Below are 6,000 nucleotides of genomic sequence, written 5' to 3' on the forward strand. Positions count from 1 at the left end.
ATTTTTGTGCGTTGTATAATACACTGATGTTATCATCCTGTTTTATTAATAAAAAGGACAAGTCAAATACCATAGGGAAGTCTTAATGTATTACATTAATGAAGTTATTCTATCACAACTTCTCTTAGTCTTGACAGAAAAATAGTAACAAGGTGGTCTAAAAGATTTATTTTCCATTGCACTGTTCCGACTGGCATGAATTATGTTACCTTCCTTTAATTCTTTGTTGCTTAAAAATTCCAGTGCTGGTGTTTCTGCTATTTTCCCAGGATCCCTATCAGATTGACAGGCCTGTAATTACCTTGGTCTTTCCATTTACTCTGTTTAAATTTGGCATGATTTAGCTTTTTTTTTTCTGTCAAGCTGTATTTCAGTATTGAATTCTCCTTCCAAGTTAGGAAATTGTCCTTGGAATTTTTAAAAATAATAACTGACATAGTATTATTTACATCATGAGAACACCAGTATCTGTCCATTGTTTTCTAAATAGCTAAGGATTATGTCTCAGAAGAAAACCTCTGGAAGTGGAGGACAACTCAATTAAAGAAAAAACACAAAACTTTGTTAGAGTAATGACTTGAATATTCTCTCAAAGTTTTTAATTCAGTGGCCACAGAGCAAATGATTACTTTGCAACAGTGGTGTTCCTGCACACAGTCGTGCAAGTTGGGGTGATGGGTTGTGTTGCCATTTGTCATGGTTTTATGATTTTTGGTTATTGGTACTCCGCATCATAACATCATGTAATGAATGTACCTGGTTCTCAGAAGAGAAGGACTACTACATTCCCCGTGGTACTTTGCTCCTCTGTTACCATTTTCCAGTTGGAGAGAAAAGATAAAAGCTCGCAGTATAAAAACTTACAGATCACGAGACCTCGTTCCATTTTCCGCCGTCTCCCGTCTTGGCAGCACCTCACTCTCCAGTCGTCTTATCGTTGGTAGTAGAGTAAGGCCTACCTTGATTTTGGGACATTCTCTCCCTCTCTGTATTGGATTTATCAGCTTAAATTGTAATTATATTGTATTATAGTGTGTTGTTTTGCATTCTGATATCTTATTTAGTAAATTAGTTTGTTTCTCCTCAGATTGTTGCTGCTGTTCTTTGCTCTCAGGGCCATCTCCTTACCCTTTTCCCTTTTTCCCTTTTCCCGGGACGTGGGCCCGTGGATCCCCCGTCCCCTTCGTCACGGAACCGGGCCGAACGCCTGTAAACCGTTGACACCATTTAAGCATTTATGATAGTTTATTTAGAGGTCAAATGCTGACAAGTTAAAACAGAGAAGAACCATCTTGCTAGCTGTTAAGTAATTTGCAAGAGCAAATTAATCTGCAGGAGAACTCAGAACCATCACGGACTGATTAAGAATTCAGTGTGCATGTCCTTCAAGAGAGCATTCCTGTTTACCAAAGTACTGAACTACACTTTTAAACATCAAAGAAGTCAAAGAGTCTTAAAGGCTTTTCTGAGATAACCACATTCATTCTTTCTTTGTTGCAGAAGCACAAACAAAAGAGGAGTTACTTTTAGTAGTGCTTGGGATGTCTGCTTTATCATGGATAGTGACTAAAATCTTTGCTTTACAGTGGCTCTGTAAAGGAAAAAGGAAAAAATTTAGGAAACTTTAAAAAATTAATATGCTAGTAGGTTAAGATTCTCTATAGACTGGGATTTACTTCTTTAATACTTTATTCCCTGTACGGAGTAGTAGGGGTTGTTTAAAACTACACTATAATGTTTCTCCTGAGTGCAACTTTTTTGCAAAAATATCCCAATTTGGAGGCTGTTTTCCATTAAAAAGTATTAGTCTATTCAGTACAATGTACTTTCCTGAAGATTTGCTGTTTTATCTTTACAAATTTGATTCTATATACATCCATCCTGCTTCAGCACCCACTTTAGGGGCTTTAAATTATTCTAAGTTACTTAGTATTACATAATTCTTTACATTTTTTGTCCTGTTATAGAGGTATTTAAGTTTTTCCTTCTATTTTTTATAAAAGATAGCCTAATATTAAATTGTCCCATTTTCAGTTCCTTAAATAATAAATTTTACCACAGCTTATTTTATTTACAATTATTTTTTAAGTAGTGATTCTATTGCAACCATGGAATCAATGTATGTTTTATAGTATAGAGAATCTACTGTGACAAATTAAATGTAGTGAGTTCTTTGCTATAAATGTTAGAAATACAGGTCTGATTTCTGCCTGCTCATGTACTGACCTGACTGCATTGACATTGGTTTGCTATCTATGTTACCTGCACAGTTTCTGCAGCAGAAATTTAAGCCCTGGTGTTGCTGAAATGAACAGTAGAGCTCTATTACTCCATGATTTCATCTGAAATTAATGATCTTTTCTGATATTGATAAAATCAATGAAGCCTTCTGTATTGGGGTGCCCATGAATCATCAGAATCGTAACTAAAACTCAGTCTAATATTGGCAATTAGTGTTGTGCTTGTGCAGGATGCAAGCCTCCTGAAATCTTATTCTTTGGTTTCATAACCACATTCACAAGCCTTGGCACTGACTGTCATTGCCTGATGGAATGGATGTCTTCAGTGGCATTTGGTCTGCTTGTTCCAGCAATACATTTGGCTCCAAGTTCTGTGTTGTCTGTGATTGCTCTGTAAAGCAATTAGCTAACTAGCCTTGTTCTTAGGGCTGTGCTGACATCAGCAATGAAGGTGGTGGCCAAAGAGTTTCAGCATGAATCTCTTTAATGTAATGTCATCAAGAAGAGCATCCATAGTATTTACAGTACAGCTATTAGGGAAAGTCAGTAAGTAGGAAAGAAGCATATCGACAGACATTTAAACTAAGCAGTATTCAACGACATGAAGTCTGCATGTGATTCAGAAAGGCAGACATCTGCAGAGAATAGGAAATAGTAATTTTCCAGTGGTGAGTTTATCTAGTGTGCAAAATCTGAGCAGTATTCTGAATCCGATGAAGGAATAGCTGGATGAAATCTGTCTTGACACCTACTTCTGCAGTTCTTACTAAGATTCAAATGTCACTTCAATAACCCTTCCATGGCATGAAATGTATTAATTAATAAAAGAGAGCAGACGGTGTTACTGCGTACTGGGATGTAGAGAAGCCAAGAAGGCAGTAGCTCCCTTCTTTTTCTGTGGTTAAAAGACGACTAAGTGACTTGATGCAACAGGTTGTAACAAACTTGAAATTACAACAAAATGTTTAGTTCTTTACTTCTGTCTGGTAATGTCATTTGAATATAAGAGGGTCAGAGAGTTCCTTCCTTCATATTGTTAAATACAAAGCGAGTGATTTGAGGCAGGATGGGTTTGCTGCCCTTTTATACAAAGAGCTAGTAATAATATACACGTGCTCGCTCTGGTGTGATGGTCTTCCAGCTTTAGGGTTATTTTACAGGGCTGAAATACCACTCATGGCCAACCCTGGGATACCCCTTCTTTCAGAGCTGCCATCGGATTTTAATAGACTCAGCCTTGAGATTTCCCTGCCATTGTGAATATGGTTGCTGCTGCTCGTCAGTGGTTCTGCCTAAGTAGCAAGCCGCTGGTTTCTGTGAGAAATCAAAGATAGAAATTGAGAAGATAGAAATTTTTGCAGCCCATCATCTCAGATTGACTTCACTTCAGAGTAATGGCAAAAGCTGCAAATGTTGCTCATTTGCAAAGGTGATCCCATTGTGGATTGACATGGAATGCTTTGTACTTCTTCCTAAAGCCGTACATGGTTCCTGGCCTCATGCTTTCATATTGGTCGGATCGCTCTGGCCTCTCAGTTCATAATGAGTCATCTCTGGTTTCCTAGCTCTTTCCAATTCGATTTGTGCAGCCTAGAGTAACATTTGCTTGCTTTTGTGTTCGTCTTGAACTTTTTCTGCAAAACCATCTTTAAGGTTTGAAACTTTCTTTCAAGTACATTTGCCACAAATAATCTAGCCTCCTGTGTTCTGTGTCACTAGTTATTCTAAATTGCAAAAAGATTGGTTCTTTATTGTACTGCAAATTGTGTTCTCTTTTCTAGCATTTTGTCTTCTTTACTGCATGGATATTGAATAGAAGCGCACATTCACATTTCTAGCTGTGTGGTTTTGCTAAGTCCTCTCATGCACAGGTTCTGTTAGCAGCTCAGTAGCTAATTCCGTGTTGATCTTCACATCACTTAAACATTTTGAGATCCTGTATTGTTTTTCTTCCCTTCCTGAGCAATCTTCTTGCTATGCCAATTCTCACAGCATTAAACAGCGCTGTTTTGGGTTTGGGTATTTTTTTTAGTCTTTCTGTCTCACTTCATAATTCTCTTAATCCTTTCCAGATTTCATGTTCTTATATATGTCATATAACATCTATTTTTCCTCAAGAGCTCTTCTGACATTCTTAGTCATCCACATCAGTCTTATCCTTTCTTTATGACTAGAAGAGCCGATATTCACACTCTCACAATCCACTGACCCCCCTCCCTTGCCCAGCTCCTGCTCAGTTCATTATTTAGCCCTGGATGTGGCTGGATTGAAAGAAATAGAGATCTTATGAAGTCAATGATATTGAAGTGTCTGCCTATTTAGGAGAAGCATTAATGTTTAGCTTCAGTGGTTTTGAGTCAGCCTTTGCCCCCGGGCTGGTGCCGCATTGCTGGCTCATTTGAGCAGCAGAGAAGGTGGTACTTGGTGATGCAACAGGCATGGACTGAGCAGGCACAGATTTGGCTTGCCAAAAGGCAAAGCTGTGTAAGAAGCATGGTTAGGCAGAGTGAAAAAAAACAACCTTCAGAAGACGAATTACCATGTGCATTGTGCTAAATTTCTAGGAAGACAAGAAAAGTCCTAGAATGAACTTGCTTTCCCTTCCCTGAAGGGCATATCAGCTACCACACCGTGCGTATGTGGCAGCCAGTGTTACTGTGGGCACCTGTGAATCAGGCATTAGATCAGACGTGTTTTCCATACACATGCTACATCTCCAACCCTTCATATTGGAATATAATTTGTGTTTCTGGTGAAGTTATAGCACTGAAATATTGTTTTAAAAGCAGAACTAGAATTGAAAGATGGAGAAGAAGAATATTTCACATGGGTTTAAAGTGAATATTTGACAAAAATCCAGCCTACTGGAGAAGCACTCCTGTCTATTTTTATATAGCTTGATTCCTGAAGTTTTCTAAGTGGTTTAACAGCTTATTATGCTAAAATACGGTTTCACAGCTAATCTTTTTAAAAGCCCCTATTGCAGTTGCTCTCTTCATAGCTCTGAAGCAGCAGCTCTCATGTATCTCAGCACCATGCCTCTCTCCCCTCGCTGAGGAACATTTTACACTTCATTATTATAAGCTACTTCCTAACTAGGGTGAGTGTTCATGTGAGAGCATATGTATGCTCTGTGTACCTCATTACTTGCCTATAACTCATTTCCAGATGAAATCTGTGGCAACACAGCATGGAATTCAACATTAGCCTTCTCCTTTTCTTGTGTCAGACATGAAAATTAATAAAAGACTTGCAGTCTCTTATTTTGATCAACACTTCCTGAAATATTTGAGCACTTCTTTCTCCTTTCCAGTGAAAGAAGACATTCCACTATGGCTTGTTCCCCAATAAGAACAGCTCAGTGGAGAGATGGCACTGATGGAAAGAGGTACTTGGCAGATGTCTTCCCATTCTGGCAACCCAGAACTACAGCTAGGGTCTAGTCTAATACCTAACATACATTAATGTAAATTAATTTACATTAATTAAAACTTACAGACTCTTAATATATGCTTGACTGCAAGATGCTATGAAACTGTGTCATTAGCCTGGGATCTCCTTGGCAAAGGTCACAATCAATTGTATTTCCATTGAGAACATCTTGTACTGAGTGCTATAGCAGTTGTCTGGTTACTCTGAGACATCAAAACTTTAAAAATAGTGATGGTTGAGACAAAGCTTTTGCTGGGAGTTTTTAATAATAGTGTATGGGATCTTTCAACTTTGTTTAAACCTTGAGTTTGTTATCAAAATTAAGCTA

Source organism: Numida meleagris, chromosome 11, assembly GCF_002078875.1.
Source record: "Numida meleagris isolate 19003 breed g44 Domestic line chromosome 11, NumMel1.0, whole genome shotgun sequence".
Lineage (NCBI taxonomy): Eukaryota > Metazoa > Chordata > Aves > Galliformes > Numididae > Numida > Numida meleagris.